General features: G+C 42.9%; 6 non-coding genes across 6 annotated transcripts; 4 read left to right on the forward strand and 2 right to left on the reverse strand.

The window, feature by feature from the left end:
• Positions 1 to 476: 476 nt before the first annotated feature.
• Positions 477 to 549, forward strand: TRNAR-ACG (transfer RNA arginine (anticodon ACG)). The gene has a single exon. It is a non-coding gene; the product is annotated as a tRNA-Arg (tRNA).
• Positions 550 to 1,577: 1,028 nt separating this feature from the next.
• TRNAK-CUU (transfer RNA lysine (anticodon CUU)) lies at positions 1,578 to 1,650 on the reverse strand. Its single transcript has one exon. It is a non-coding gene; the product is annotated as a tRNA-Lys (tRNA).
• Positions 1,651 to 4,324: 2,674 nt separating this feature from the next.
• On the forward strand, positions 4,325 to 4,397 carry TRNAR-ACG (transfer RNA arginine (anticodon ACG)). The gene has a single exon. It is a non-coding gene; the product is annotated as a tRNA-Arg (tRNA).
• A 3,026-nt stretch (positions 4,398 to 7,423) lies between these two features.
• Positions 7,424 to 7,503, forward strand: TRNAR-ACG (transfer RNA arginine (anticodon ACG)). Its single transcript has one exon. It is a non-coding gene; the product is annotated as a tRNA-Arg (tRNA).
• A 1,025-nt stretch (positions 7,504 to 8,528) lies between these two features.
• TRNAK-CUU (transfer RNA lysine (anticodon CUU)) lies at positions 8,529 to 8,601 on the reverse strand. The gene has a single exon. It is a non-coding gene; the product is annotated as a tRNA-Lys (tRNA).
• A 4,425-nt stretch (positions 8,602 to 13,026) lies between these two features.
• On the forward strand, positions 13,027 to 13,099 carry TRNAR-ACG (transfer RNA arginine (anticodon ACG)). The gene has a single exon. It is a non-coding gene; the product is annotated as a tRNA-Arg (tRNA).
• The last annotated feature ends 3,170 nt before the right edge of the window (positions 13,100 to 16,269 follow it).

The following is a 16,269-nucleotide window of genomic DNA, read 5'->3' on the forward strand; positions in this document are numbered from 1 at the left end:
TCAGGCAAAAGCCGGGATGGTGCTTAACTTGAGGCCACGACTGCTTCCTTCCCTCTTCCTTGTACATCCCTTCCAATCTTCCCACTCCCTCACAAGGCCCCTATTCAGTATAGCAGGTGAGGCTGCCTGGGTGAGGTACTAGTCATTCTCCGAAGTTGTATCCCCCGACCAAATATCTCACGCTCCAGGACACTGCCCTTGTGGCTGTAGACGTGGGATCCCGCGCTGAGTCCGAGGGAAAAACAAACCCTGGAGGGTAACGGGAATAAGAAAGGAAATAAATAAATGATAGTTGACCTGATTCGAAAGATGATATCCTGGATACCCCCTCACGTTTAAAATCAAGTGTCATATCTGAACATACCGTGTCTCTCAGCCTACATATGTGAATGTACAGACCCAATTCAATCACACGAAATAATCAGGAAACCCTCCTCACCAAATATGTCATTACCATGGTAAAGACCGTTGCGACAGGCCCTGTGGCGCAATGGATAACGCGTCTGACTACGGATCAGAAGATTCCAGGTTCGAATCCTGGCAGGGTCGTTACACTTTTATTTCTACAACCCCTTGGGACTTACATCCTGGCTTATACATTTCTGGCACTCAGATTCTAGACATGACTTCAGTTCACCTCTTTTGGAAGTGGAAATATTTTGTAACGAGACCTTAACTTCTAAATTTCCGGCGTAGTGGTGGCAGGATTTGAAGCTAATCATGTTCTCTTACTACCGAGGCTACAGATAATCTTTATACTCCATTTCTCCTAGTGCATTTCTGATCAGTACGAAGATGGCAGAAGGGTGAAATCGACTCATTAATGATTTGCCACTCACTGCAGGAATCGAAGAGAGAAAAGGAAATGTTCTAAACGATCGAATATTTAGGGTATGGACGGAGGAGGGGATAATAACATGAGGTACGGTAAAATTAAATACTGCTAAGAGATCGCTTAGTAGCATTCTGGTCAGAAGATAACAAAAGTTAACGAAGGGACGTCGAGTGCTCAGGATAACATGGCGATTCTATTACAAATTCTTGAAGAGAACGTCAGAAGTTCCTAGAACTCAGCTATCAACACATTGGACTCACAGGTTTTGAACAGGTTGGGAAGTTCTTCAGATAGGTGCAGGGTTAGGTGGCTCAGAGAATAGAGGCCTAGGCTTCTAACAATGGACACAGAAGTCTGTCAGTGCGCCCACGCTCACACACACTGCTTTTGGTAAAAAATTATGTCATTAAAAACACTTTGAAAATATCTCGTAATCGTCAACGCTCAGCTGAGAACAAATATTTTACCGATCAGTATCACTGAACACAGTGTACTCTAATTGATTATTATCATATAGTTTGACGGGTATCTTACTTTTTCATTCTTTCTTAGTCCGCTAACCGCCCAGGCTTAGTTTTTTTTTTTTCCGCATGCTCAGAGGTATTCCGACACTAGTACCTCAAGGGCAGTGTCCTGGAGAGTGACACTTTGCTGAACAGGTCTCTTTTGGGGATGGGAAGATTTTAGTGGACAAGTGGTTATCAGGTCAAATCATATTCGCATCGACGGGCTTAAAAATTGCCGCCCAACGTGGGGCTCGAACCCACGACCCTGAGATTAAGAGTCTCATGCTCTACCGACTGAGCTAGCCGGGCGATGTTGTCTAAACTAAATGACGGCGGCATACTTATCTACAACTAAGTTGCGGGGATAAAGGGAAAGTTCTCTCGGCTGGTTGGTCTGAGCTGACCCGGTGCCAACTCATTTCGTCTCTTCCTTTGATAAACAGCAGGTTTGGGTTACCCATCCAAGTGGTGGAGATACAGAGGAATACAAGTGAATGGATAAACAGAATGGCCACCCCTGTGGTGTAGTGGTTAGTGTGATTAGCTGTGGTCCGGATTCGATTCCCGGCTCTGCCACGAGGGTTGGAACGGGGCCACACAGCCTCTGGAGGTCAACTGAGTAGAGGTGGGTTCGATTCCCACTTCAGCTACCCAGGAAGTGGTTTTCCGTTGTTTCCAACTTCTCCTTCATTTAAATTCTGGGAGGGTACCAAACTTGGCTATGGCTGTTTTCTACCCTCTTCCTTAACTATCAATTCCAGCCCACCCGTCCCTCACAAGGTCCCTTGTTCAGCATTGCAGGTGAGGCCTCAGAGGCGAGATACTGATCCTCTACGCTAGTTGTATCCCAGAAAAAACAACTCACGATCAAGAACACTTCCCTTGAGGCGGCAGAGGTGGAATCAATTGCTGAGTCCGAAAAAAGAGAGTGTATCAGGTAGCGTTTCTGAAATAAAAATTATTACAGACTCGGAACATATGCTGCTCTCAATTTGAGAAGGAAATCAATATTTTTCTCCGCCATTGTTGCAGCTATGCAAGAGACTACCCTCATTTTCTCCCTATTGAAATTCTGTTAAAAAGAGAACAATAAAACTTTGATTCCACATATCAATACATTAAAAGCAATTATAAATTTAGGATCTCATCCTTATTTTATTGCATAGTTGTTAAAACATATGACAGCCAGGGGCGTACGCGCGCTCGGCTGTGAGCTTGCATCAGGGAGATAGTAGTTTTGAATGCCACTATCGCCAGCCCTGTTTTTCTTTTTTTTTTTTGGTTGTTTTACGTTGCACAGACACGGATAGGTCTTACGGCGACGATGGGACAAGAAAGGGCTAAGAGTGGGAAGGAATCGGCCGTGGCCTTAATTAAGGTACAGACCCAGCATTTGCCTGGTGGGAAAATGGGAAACCACGGAAAACCATTTTCAGGGCTGCCGACAGTGGGGTACGAACCAGCCAGGAAATTGGTTTTCCGTTGGTTCCCATTTTCACACCAGGCAAATGCTGGGTCTGTACCTTATTCAAGGCCACTACCGCTTCCATCCCACTCCTAGGCCTTTCCTATCCCATCGTCGCCATAATACCCATCTGTTTTGGAGCGACATAAAGCCCCTACCAAAAAAAAAAAGAGATAACATATGACAAGTTTCTATCATATTTTGAACATCTTCAGCTAAAAATATTCTTACAATTTTAAATTGATAAGATTGTTCTAGAACTTGGACTTAATGGTTTCCAATTAACAAACTTATCCATAATAAACTTTAAACATAAACTTTAAATATAAAGCGCACCGTATATATATTACGTCTTCTTAATGAAAATACTATTACTATTTATTGAGTTTGAGACATTCAAAAAAATACCTTATTCTAACATTCTAATAGTTATTGTTACAGCTGTCTCATATTTTGGAAAATGAGCCTTCGTTTAAGGACTGTTGGGGGTGAAATAAGGGTTTCGAATTTTCTGCCGAATCGGATACATCTTCTGCATCGGAACTCACTTGTTCTTGTTTTTCACAATAGTCAGGCTACACACGAGACTAGCACTTAATTCTTTTTACCTCCCTTTCTTTGGCATTCTCTGACTTCTTGCACTGTTATTAAAAATAATATTCCTTACGTTTGGCACATGGCAATTTCATATGTGGAGCAGGGTTAGATTTCAGCTCTCTTCTGCGGACTAACTGATGTAAATCTGATTTCAGTCTTCCGGCTATATCAGTCGGCAGAGCATGAGACTCTTAATGTCAGAGTTGTGGATTCGAGCCGCACGTTGGGCGGGAATTTGTCTGCTTCTGTGGTGTATTGGTTAGTGTGATTAGCTGCCACCCCCGGAGGCCCTGGTTCGATTCCCTGCTCTGTCACGAAATTTGAAAAGTGGTGCGAGCGTAGGAACGGGGTCTAGTTAGCCTCGGGAGGTCACGTGTGTAGAGGTGGGTCCGATTCCAACCTCAGCCATCTTTCATTTGGTACACCGTGATTACTCACTCTTTTTTCAGGCAAAAGCCGGGATGGTGCTTAACTTGAGGCCACGACTGCTTCCTTCCCTCTTCCTTGTACATCCCTTCCAATCTTCCCACTCCCTCACAAGGCCCCTATTCAGTATAGCAGGTGAGGCTGCCTGGGTGAGGTACTAGTCATTCTCCGAAGTTGTATCCCCCGACCAATTATCTCACGCTCCAGGACACTGCCCTTGTGGCTGTAGACGTGGGATCCCGCGCTGAGTCCGAGGGAAAAACAAACCCTGGAGGGTAAAGGGAATAAGAAAGGAAATAAATAAATGATAGTTGACCTGATTCGAAAGATGATATCCTGGATACCCCCTCACGTTTAAAATCTAGTGTCATATCTGAACATACCGTGTCTCTCAGCCTACATATGTGAATGTACAGACCCAATTCAATCACACGAAATAATCAGGAAACCCTCCTCACCAAATATGTCATTACCATGGTAAAGACCGTTGCGACAGGCCCTGTGGCGCAATGGATAACGCGTCTGACTACGGATCAGAAGATTCCAGGTTCGAATCCTGGCAGGGTCGTTACACTTTTATTTCTACAACCCCTTGGGACTTACATCCTGGCTTATACATTTCTGGCACTCAGATTCTAGACATGACTTCAGTTCACCTCTTTTGGAAGTGGAAATATTTTGTAACGAGACCTTAACTTCTAAATTTCCGGCGTAGTGGTGGCAGGATTTGAAGCTAATCATGTTCTCTTACTACCGAGGCTACAGATAATCTTTATACTCCATTTCTCCTAGTGCATTTCTGATCAGTACGAAGATGGCAGAAGGGTGAAATCGACTCATTAATGATTTGCCACTCACTGCAGGAATCGAAGAGAGAAAAGGAAATGTTCTAAACGATCGAATATTTAGGGTATGGACGGAGGAGGGGATAATAACATGAGGTACGGTAAAATTAAATACTGCTAAGAGATCGCTTAGTAGCATTCTGGTCAGAAGATAACAAAAGTTAACGAAGGGACGTCGAGTGCTCAGGATAACATGGCGATTCTATTACAAATTCTTGAAGAGAACGTCAGAAGTTCCTAGGACTCAGCTATCAACACATTGGACTCACAGGTTTTGAACAGGTTGGGAAGTTCTTCAGATAGGTGCAGGGTTAGGTGGCTCAGAGAATAGAGGCCTAGGCTTCTAACAATGGACACAGAAGTCTGTCAGTGCGCCCACGCTCACACACACTGCTTTTGGTAAAAAATTATGTCATTAAAAACACTTTGAAAATATCTCGTAATCGTCAACGCTCAGCTGAGAACAAATATTTTACCGATCAGTATCACTGAACACATGGTACTCTAATTGATTATTATCATATAGTTTGACGGGTATCTTACTTTTTCATTCTTTCTTAGTCCGCTAACCGCCCAGGCTTAGCTTTTTTTTCCGCATGCTCAGAGGTATTCCGACACTAGTACCTCAAGGGCAGTGTCCTGGAGAGTGACACTTTGCTGAACAGGTCTCTTTTGGGGATGGGAAGATTTTAGTGGACAAGTGGTTATCAGGTCAAATCATATTCGCATCGACGGGCTTAAAAATTGCCGCCCAACCTGGGGCTCGAAACCACGACCCTGAGATTAAGAGTCTCATGCTATACCGACTGAGCTAGCCGGGCGATGTTGTCTAAATTAAATGACGGCGGCATACTTATCTACAACTAAGTTGCGGGGATAAAGGGAAAGTTCTCTCGGCTGGTTGGTCTGAGCTGACCCGGTGCCAACTCATTTCGTCTCTTCCTTTGATAAACAGCAGGTTTGGGTTACCCATCCAAGTGGTGGAGATACAGAGGAATACAAGTGAATGGATAAACAGAATGGCCACCCCTGTGGTGTAGTGGTTAGTGTGATTAGCTGTGGTCCGGATTCGATTCCCGGCTCTGCCACGAGGGTTGGAACGGGGCCACACAGCCTCTGGAGGTCAACTGAGTAGAGGTGGGTTCGATTCCCACTTCAGCTACCCAGGAAGTGGTTTTCCGTTGTTTCCAACTTCTCCTTCATTTAAATTCTGGGAGGGTACCAAACTTGGCTATGGCTGTTTCCTACCCTCTTCCTTAACTGTCAATTCCAGCCCACCCGTCCCTCACAAGGTCCCTTGTTCAGCATTGCAGGTGAGGCCTCAGAGGCGAGATACTGATCCTCTACGCTAGTTGTATCCCAGAAAAAACAACTCACGATCCAGAACACTTCCCTTGAGGCGGCAGAGGTGGAATCAATTGCTGAGTCCGAAAAAAGAGAGTGTATCAGGTAGCGTTTCTGAAATAAAAATTATTACAGACTCGGAACATATGCTGCTCTCAATTTGAGAAGGAAATCAATATTTTTCTCCGCCATTGTTGCAGCTATGCAAGAGACTACCCTCATTTTCTCCCTATTGAAATTCTGTTAAAAAGAGAACAATAAAACTTTGATTCCACATATCAATACATTAAAAGCAATTATAAATTTAGGATCTCATCCTTATTTTATTGCATAGTTGTTAAAACATATGACAGCCAGGGGCGTACGCGCGCTCGGCTGTGAGCTTGCATCAGGGAGATAGTAGTTTTGAATGCCACTATTGCCAGCCCTGTTTTTTTAGTTGTTTTACGTTGCACAGACACGGATAGTTCTTACGGCGACGATGGGACAAGAAAGGGCTAAGAGTGGGAAGGAATCGGCCGTGGCCTTAATTAAGGTACAGACCCAGCATTTGCCTGGTGGGAAAATGGGAAACCACGGAAAACCATTTTCAGGGCTGCCGACAGTGGGGTACGAACCAGCCAGGAAATTGGTTTTCCGTTGGTTCCCATTTTCACACCAGGCAAATGCTGGGTCTGTACCTTATTCAAGGCCACTACCGCTTCCATCCCACTCCTAGGCCTTTCCTATCCCATCGTCGCCATAATACCCATCTGTTTTGGAGCGACATAAAGCCCCTACCAAAAAAAAAAAGAGATAACATATGACAAGTTTCTATCATATTTTGAACATCTTCAGCTAAAAATATTCTTACAATTTTAAATTGATAAGATTGTTCTAGAACTTGGACTTAATGGTTTCCAATTAACAAACTTATCCATAATAAACTTTAAACATAAACTTTAAATATAAAGCGCACCGTATATATATTACGTCTTCTTAATGAAAATACTATTACTATTTATTGAGTTTGAGACATTCAAAAAAATACCTTATTCTAACATTCTAATAGTTATTGTTACAGCTGTCTCAAATTTTGGAAAATTATCCTTCGTTTAAGGACTGTTGGGGGTGAAATAAGGGTTGCGAATTTTCTGCCGAATCGGATACATCTTCTGCATCGGAACTCACTTGTTCTTGTTTTTCACAATAGTCAGGCTACACACGAGACTAGCACTTAATTCTTTTTACCTCCCTTTCTTTGGCATTCTCTGACTTCTTGCACTGTTATTAAAAATAATATTCCTTACGTTTGGCACATGGCAATTTCATATGTGGAGCAGGGTTAGATTTCAGCTCTTTTCTGCGGACTAACTGATGTAAATCTGACTTCAGTCTTCCGGCTATATCAGTCGGCAGGGCATGAGACTCTTAATGCTGTGGCGCAATGGATAACGCGTCTGACTACGGATCAGAAGATTCCAGGTTCGAATCCTGGCAGGGTCGTTACACTTTTATTTCTACAACCCCTTGGGACTTACATCCTGGCTTATACATTTCTGGCACTCAGATTCTAGACATGACTTCAGTTCACCTCTTTTGGAAGTGGAAATATTTTGTAACGAGACCTTAACTTCTAAATTTCCGGCGTAGTGGTGGCAGGATTTGAAGCTAATCATGTTCTCTTACTACCGAGGCTACAGATAATCTTTATACTCCATTTCTCCTAGTGCATTTCTGATCAGTACGAAGATGGCAGAAGGGTGAAATCGACTCATTAATGATTTGCCACTCACTGCAGGAATCGAAGAGAGAAAAGGAAATGTTCTAAACGATCGAATATTTAGGGTATGGACGGAGGAGGGGATAATAACATGAGGTACGGTAAAATTAAATACTGCTAAGAGATCGCTTAGTAGCATTCTGGTCAGAAGATAACAAAAGTTAATGAAGGGACGTCGAGTGCTCAGGATAACATGGCGATTCTATTACAAATTCTTGAAGAGAACGTCAGAAGTTCCTAGGACTCAGCTATCAAGACATTGGACTCACAGGTTTTGAACAGGTTGGGAAGTTCTTCAGATAGGTGCAGGGTTAGGTGGCTCAGAGAATAGAGGCCTAGGCTTCTAACAATGGACACAGAAGTCTGTCAGTGCGCCCACGCTCACACACACTGCTTTTGGTAAAAAATTATGTCATTAAAAACACTTTGAAAATATCTCGTAATCGTCAACGCTCAGCTGAGAACAAATATTTTACCGATCACTATCACTGAACACAGTGTACTCTAATTGATTATTATCATATAGTTTGACGGGTATCTTACTTTTTCATTCTTTCTTAGTCCGCTAACCGCCCAGGCTTAGTTTTTTTTTCCGCATGCTCAGAGGTATTCCGACACTAGTACCTCAAGGGCAGTGTCCTGGAGAGTGACACTTTGCTGAACAGGTCTCTTTTGGGGATGGGAAGATTTTAGTGGACAAGTGGTTATCAGGTCAAATCATATTCGCATCGACGGGCTTAAAAATTGCCGCCCAACGTGGGGCTCGAACCCACGACCCTGAGATTAAGAGTCTCATGCTCTACCGACTGAGCTAGCCGGGCGATGTTGTCTAAATTAAATGACGGCGGCGTACTTATCTACAACTAAGTTGCGGGGATAAAGGGAAAGTTCTCTCGGCTGGTTGGTCTGAGCTGACCCGGTGCCAACTCATTTCGTCTCTTCCTTTGATAAACAGCAGGTTTGGGTTACCCATCCAAGTGGTGGAGATACAGAGGAATACAAGTGAATGGATAAACAGAATGGCCACCCCTGTGGTGTAGTGGTTAGTGTGATTAGCTGTGGTCCGGATTCGATTCCCGGCTCTGCCACGAGGGTTGGAACGGGGCCACACAGCCTCTGGAGGTCAACTGAGTAGAGGTGGGTTCGATTCCCACTTCAGCTACCCAGGAAGTGGTTTTCCGTTGTTTCCAACTTCTCCTTCATTTAAATTCTGGGAGGGTACCAAACTTGGCTATGGCTGTTTCCTACCCTCTTCCTTAACTATCAATTCCAGCCCACCCGTCGCTCACAAGGTCCCTTGTTCAGCATTGCAGGTGAGGCCTCAGAGGCGAGATACTGATCCTCTACGCTAGTTGTATCCCAGTAAAAACAACTCACGATCCAGAACACTTCCCTTGAGGCGGCAGAGGTGGAATCAATTGCTGAGTCCGAAAAAAGAGTGTATCAGGTAGCGTTTCTGAAATAAAAATTATTACAGACTCGGAACATATGCTGCTCTCAATTAATTTGAGAAGGAAATCAATATTTTTCTCCGCCATTGTTGCAGCTATGCAAGAGACTATCCTCATTTTCTCCCTATTGAAATTCTGTTAAAAAGAGAACAATAAAACTTTGATTCCACCTATCAATACATTAAAAGCAATTATAAATTTAGGATCTCATCCTTATTTTATTGCATAGTTGTTAAAACATATGACAGCCAGGGGCGTAGAGGCGCGCGGCTGTGAGCTTGCATCAGGGAGATAGTAGGTTCGAATGCCACTATCGCCAGCCCTGTTTTATTTTTTAGTTGTTTTACGTTGCACAGACACGGATAGGTCTTACGGCGACGATGGGACAGGAAAGGGCTAAGAGTGGGAAGGAATCGGACGTGGCCTTAATTAAGGTACAGACCCAGCATTTGCCTGGTGGGAAAATGGGAAACCACGGAAAACCATTTTCAGGGCTGCCGACAGTGGGGTACGAACCAGCCAGGAATTTGGTTTTCCGTTGGTTCCCATTTTCACACCAGGCAAATGCTGGGTCTGTACCTTATTCAAGGCCACTGCCGCTTCCATCCCACTCCTAGGCCTTTCCTATCCCATCGTCGCCATAATACCCATCTGTTTTGGAGCGACATAAAGCCCCTACCAAAAAAAAAAAAAGAGATAACATATGCAAGTTTCTATCATATTTTGAACATCTTCAGCTAAAAATATTCTTACAATTTTAAATTGATAAGATTGTTCTAGAAATTGGACTTAATGGTTTCCAATTAACAAACTTATCCATAATAAACTTTAAACATAGGGTAAACTTGGCAAATATGGGCACTAAGGTAATATGGGCAGATTTAAGAAATTCTTCATTTTTCACGCAATGGTAGCGAGTAGAAGCATGCGCTCTGCTAGGTTGGTGATCGTGAAGTGTCATGCCTGCTCAGTATGTTAAAGGTTGTCTTCTACTGTGCTAACGGAAGCTGAATAGAACATGGTTTGAGGTAAGTAGACCAGTCTACTCTTCCAAAATCGAGGCGTTATAATAACTCAGTTAATTTACCTAAGGCACTACACGCAAAATAAGTTTATTTTTCAAGAAATATTACTAGGGGTAGCTTGCAAGGTTAGTGTAGGGTATGTTGTAGCGAGAGGATACGCGCTTGGGAGTTAGTTCTTTCCCATTAATGCCAACTTCTGAAATGTGGCACTAAGGCAAAAATGGGCAGTGACATTGTAGGTAATATGGGCATCATCAAATTACATTGTATTTACGTGACGGGCTCTGAGATAGACTTATTCTTTTTTATTTCTACGGCAATCTGTACGTTTTCATGTTAATCGATTAATATAGCACGTAGCTATTTCGCAAAAAAGAAATATTTTTCCTTTTTTTCCAGATTATGATGCAAAATGGGAATGAACGAGCGGGTATCCGCCAGAAAAGGGATAAAGAGGATATGTCACGTGTTGTAATAACAGTAAGAAATTGCGATTGTAATCAGTTATAAGCATCTAGAACTTATGTGCCTAGACAAACTTAAAATTCTCGAAAAAAGAGATGAAGGATTTGAATCTGCTAAACAAGCCGGCCAGAATATTTAATGCCGACGAGTCAGGACTCCAAATGAACACGAGGGGTGGCCATGTTGTATGTGAAAAAGGAAAAAATTAGTCCAGTCCAAAACTGAAGATGACGACTAGTAACCGGGGAAGACGTAAGTGTTCTGCAAGAGAACTTGCAAGTGAAGAAAATCTGGCTTCAGCGCAGAAAAGGGCTAGGCCTATCGCAGGAGTCAGTAGAGGAGGTTTAGCCGCAAAGCGTAAAGCCATACGGAGCAACAAAGTTTCCTGTATTTGTCCTGTGTGTAAGGGGAATTATTATGATGAGAATGAAGGGCAGAAGTGGGCTAAGTGTTGTGGTTCATGTGCTAAGTGGTTCCATGAGTAGTGCGTAGAGATGGAAGGCGATTCTTTCTATTGTGATGAGGGCAGTTAAAAAAAAAAAATTGTCAGTATTTATGACTCAGGGTGCTCTCATGTGACTGTTTCTGTTAGATTAATCCTCTTACTTTTCATATTACACACAGTTTTGACCAGTTTTATCTTACTTACATTTTCTAATTCAATTCAAGTGATTCCGAGTTAATAACTTAATAATGGTATTAGTTCTACTTCCTTGGTAGCATTTGTTCATGATCAGTGTTTAATTATAATATATATTTACCCTTATTTCATATATGTATGTTCAATACAACCACCTTGTTACAATACAAAATGAATATAACCATATCAGTGGCTCTAATTGTGATTTAATAACTTGTGCCCATATTACCAGAATATGTGCCCATATTACCTTAAGAGTTTGGCAAATATGGGCAGTTGCAGGGTTTGCTGCGAAGCTGCACAGTATGTCAACCACTATGGGATAGAGGCTAGTTCAAGCTTTATTCGAATGGAAATAGTTGTAAGTTTTCAAGGATTTTTTACCAGGAAAATTGAAGTTGTTTTAGTGCTCCTTTTCTTCAGATATACCTTATGGTGCCCATATTTGCCAAGTTTACCCTAAACTTTAAATATAAAGCGCACCGTATATATATTACGTCTTCATAATGAAAATACTATTACTATTTATTGAGTTTCAGACTTTCAAAAAATACCTTATTCTAACATTCTAATAGTTATTGTTACAGCTGTCTCATATTTTGGAAAATGATCCTTCGTTTAAGGTCTGTTGGGGGGTTGAAATAAGGGTTGCGAATTTTCTGCCGAATCGGATACATCTTCTGCATCGGAACTCACTTGTTCTTGTTTTTCACAATAGTCAGGCTACACACGAGACTAGCACTTAATTCTTTTTACCTCCCTTTCTTTGGCATTCTCTGACTTCTTGCACTGTTATTAAAAATAATATTCCTTACGTTTGGCACATGGCAATGTCATATGTGGAGCAGGGTTAGATTTCAGCTCTCTTCTGCGGACTAACTGATGTAAATCTGACTTCAGTCTTCCGGCTATATCAGTCGGCAGAGCATGAGACTCTTAATGTCAGACTTGTGGATTCGAGCCGCTCGTTGGGCGGGAATTTGTCTGCCTCTGTGGTGTATTGGATAGTGTGATTAGCTGCCACCCCCGGAGGCCCTGGTTCGATTCCCTGCTCTGTCACGAAATTTGAAAAGTGGTGCGAGCGTAGGAACGGGGTCTAGTTAGCCTCGGGAGATCACGTGTGTAGAGGTGGGTCCGATTCCAACCTCAGCCATCTTTCATTTGGTATACCGTGATTACTCACTCTTTTTTCAGGCAAAAGCCGGGATGGTGCCTAACATGAGGCCACGACTTCTTCCTTCCCTCTTCCTTGTACATCCCTTCCAATCTTCCCATTCCCTCACAAGGCCCCTATTCAGTATAGCAGGTGAGGCTGCCTGGGTGAGGTACTAGTCATTCTCCGAAGTTGTATCCCCCGGCCAAATATCTCACGCTCCAGGACACTGCCCTTGTGGCTGTAGACGTGGGATCCCGCGCTGAGTCCGAGGGAAAAACAAACCCTGGAGGGTAACGGGAATAAGAAAGGAAATAAATAAATGATAGTTGACCTGATGCGAAAGATGATATCCTGGATACTCCCTCACGTTTAAAATCAAGTGTCATATCTGAACATACCGTGTCTCTCAGCCTACATATGTGAATGTACAGACCCAATTCAATCACACGAAATAATCAGGAAACCCTCCTCACAAATATATCATTACCATGGTAAAAACCGTTGCGACAGGCCCTGTGGCGCAATGGATAACGCGTCTGACTACGGATCAGAAGATTCCAGGTTCGAATCCTGGCAGGGTCGTTACAGTTTTATTTCTACAACCCCTTGAGACTTACATCCTGGCTTATACATTTCAGGCACTCAGATTATAGACATGACTTCAGTTCACCTCTTCCGGAAGTGGAAATATTTTGTAACGAGACCTTAACTTCTAAATTTCCGGCGTAGTGGTGGCAGGATTTGAAGCTAATCATGTTCTCTTACTACCGAGGCTACAGATAATCTTTATACTCCATTTCTCCTAGTGCATTTCTGATCAGTACGAAGATGGCAGAAGGGTGAAATCGACTCATTAATGATTTGCCACTCACTGCAGGAATCGAAGAGAGAAAGGGAAATGTTCTAAACGATCGAATATTTAGGGTATGGACGGAGGAGGGGATAATAACATGAGGTACGGTAAAATTAAATACTGCTAAGAGATCGCTTAGTAGCATTCTGGTCAGAGGATAACAAAAGTTTACGAAGGGACGTCGAGTGCTCAGGATAACATGGCGATTCTATTACAAATTCTTGAAGAGAACGTCAGAAGTTCCTAGAACTCAGCTATCAACACATTGGACTCACAGGTTTTGAACAGGTTGGAAACTTCTTCAGATAGGTGCAGGGTTAGGTGGCTCAGAGAATAGAGGCCTAGGCTTCTAACAATGGACACAGAAGTCTGTCAGTGCGCCCACGCTCACACACACTGCTTTTGGTAAAAAATTATGTCATTAAAAACACTTTGACAATATCTCGTAATCGTCAACGCTCAGCTGAGAACAAATATTTTACCGATCAGTATCACTGAACACATGGTACTCTAATTGATTATTATCATATAGTTTGACGGGTATCTTAATTTTTCATTCTTTCTTAGTCCGCTAACCGCCCAGGCTTAGTTTTTTTTCCGCATGCTCAGAGGTATTCCGACACTAGTACCTCAAGGGCAGTGTCCTGGAGAGTGACACTTTGCTGAACAGGTCCCTTTTGGGGATGGGAAGATGGTAGTGGACAAGTGGTTATCAGGTCAAATCATATTCGCATCGACGGGCTTAAGAATTCCCGCCCAACGTGGGGCTCGAACCCACGACCCTGAGATTAAGAGTTTCATGCTCTACCGACTGAGCTAGCCGTGCGATGTTGTCGAAATTAAATGACGGCGGCATACTTATCTACAACTAAGTTGCGGGGATAAAGTGAAAGTTTTCTCGGCTGGTTGGTCTGAGCTGACCCGGTGCCAACTCATTTCGTCTCTTCCTCTGATAAACAGCAGGTTTGGGTTACCCATCCAAGTGGTGGAGATACAGAGGAATACAAGTGAATGGATAAACAGAATGGCCACCCCTGTGGTGTAGTGGTTAGTGTGATTAGCTGTGGTCCGGATTCGATTCCCGGCTTTGCCACGAGGGTTGGAACGGGGCCACACAGCCTCTGGAGGTCAACTGAGTAGAGGTGGGTTCGATTCCCACTTCAGCTACCCAGGAAGTGGTTTTCCGTTATTTCCAACTTCTCCTTCATTTAAATTCTGGGAGGGTACCAAACTTGGCTACGGCCGTTTCCTACCCTCTTCCTTAACTATCAATCCAGCCCACCCGTCCCTCACAAGGTATCTTGTTCAGCATTGCAGGTGAGGCCTCAGAGGCGAGATACTGATCCTCTACGCTAGTTGTATCCCAGAAAAAACAACTCACGATCCAGAACACTTCCCTTGAGGCGGCAGAGGTGGAATCAATTGCTGAGTCCGAAAAAAGAGAGTGTATCAGGTAGCGTTTCTGAAATAAAAATTATTACAGACTCGGAACATATCCTGCTTTCAATTTGAGAAGGAAATCAATATTTTTCTCCGCCATTGTTGCAGCTATGCAAGAGACTATCCTCATTTTCTCCCTATTGAAATTCTGTTAAAAAGAGAACAATAAAACTTTGATTCCACCTATCAATACATTAAAAGCAATTATAAATTTAGGATCTCATCCTTATTTTATTGCATAGTTGTTAAAACATGACAGCCAGGGGCGTACAGGCGCTCGGCTGTGAGCTTGCATCAGGGAGATAGCAGTTTTGAATGCCACTATCGCCAGCCCTGTTTTTTTTTTTTTAGTTGATTTACGTTGCACAGACACGGATAGGTCTTACGGCGACGATGGGAGAGGAAAGGGCTAAGAGTGGGAAGGAATCGGCCGTGGCCTTAATTAAGGTACAGACCCAGCATTTGCCTGGTGGGAAAATGAGAAACCACGGAAAACCATTTTCAGGGCTGCCGACAGTGGGGTACGAACCAGCCAGGAAATTGATTTTCCGTTGGTTCCCATTTTCACACCAGGCAAATGCTGGGTCTGTACCTTATTCAAGGCCACTGCCGCTTCCATCCCACTCCTAGGCCTTTCCTATCCCATCGTCGCCATAATACCCATCTGTTTTGGAGCGACATAAAGCCCCTACCAAAAAAAAAGAGATAACATATGACAAGTTTCTATCATATTTTGAACATCTTCAGCTAAAAATATTCTTACAATTTTAAATTGATAAGATTGTTCTAGAACTTGGACTTAATGGTTTCCAATTAACAAACTTATCCATAATAAACTTTAAACATAAACTTTAAATATAAAGCGTACCGTATATATATTACGTCTTCATAATGAAAATACTATTACTATTTATTGAGTTTGAGACTTTCAAAAATATACCTTATTCTAACATTCTAATAGTTATTGTTACAGCTGTCTCATATTTTGGAAAATGATCCTTCGTTTAAGGTCTGTTGAGGGGTTGAAATAAGGGTTGCGAATTTTCTGCCGAATCGGATACATCTTCTGCATCGGAACTCACTTGTTCTTGTTTTTCACAATAGTCAGGCTACACACGAGACTAGCACTTAATTCTTTTTACCTCCCTTTCTTTGGCATTCTCTGACTTCTTGCACTGTTATTAAAAATAATATTCCTTACGTTTGGCACATGGCAATTTCATATGTGGAGCAGGGTTAGATTTCAGCTCTCTTCTGCGGACTAACTGATGTAAATCTGACTTCAGTCTTCCGGCTATATCAGTCGGCAGAGCATGAGACTCTTAATGTCAGAGTTGTGGATTCGAGCCGCACGTTGGGCGGGAATTTGTCTGCCTCTGTGGTGAATTGGTTAGTGTGATTAGCTGCCACCCCCGGAGGCCCTGGTTCGATTCCCTGCTCTGTCACGGAATTTGAAAAG

Source organism: Anabrus simplex, chromosome 3 (assembly GCF_040414725.1).
Source record: "Anabrus simplex isolate iqAnaSimp1 chromosome 3, ASM4041472v1, whole genome shotgun sequence".
Classification (NCBI taxonomy): domain Eukaryota; kingdom Metazoa; phylum Arthropoda; class Insecta; order Orthoptera; family Tettigoniidae; genus Anabrus; species Anabrus simplex.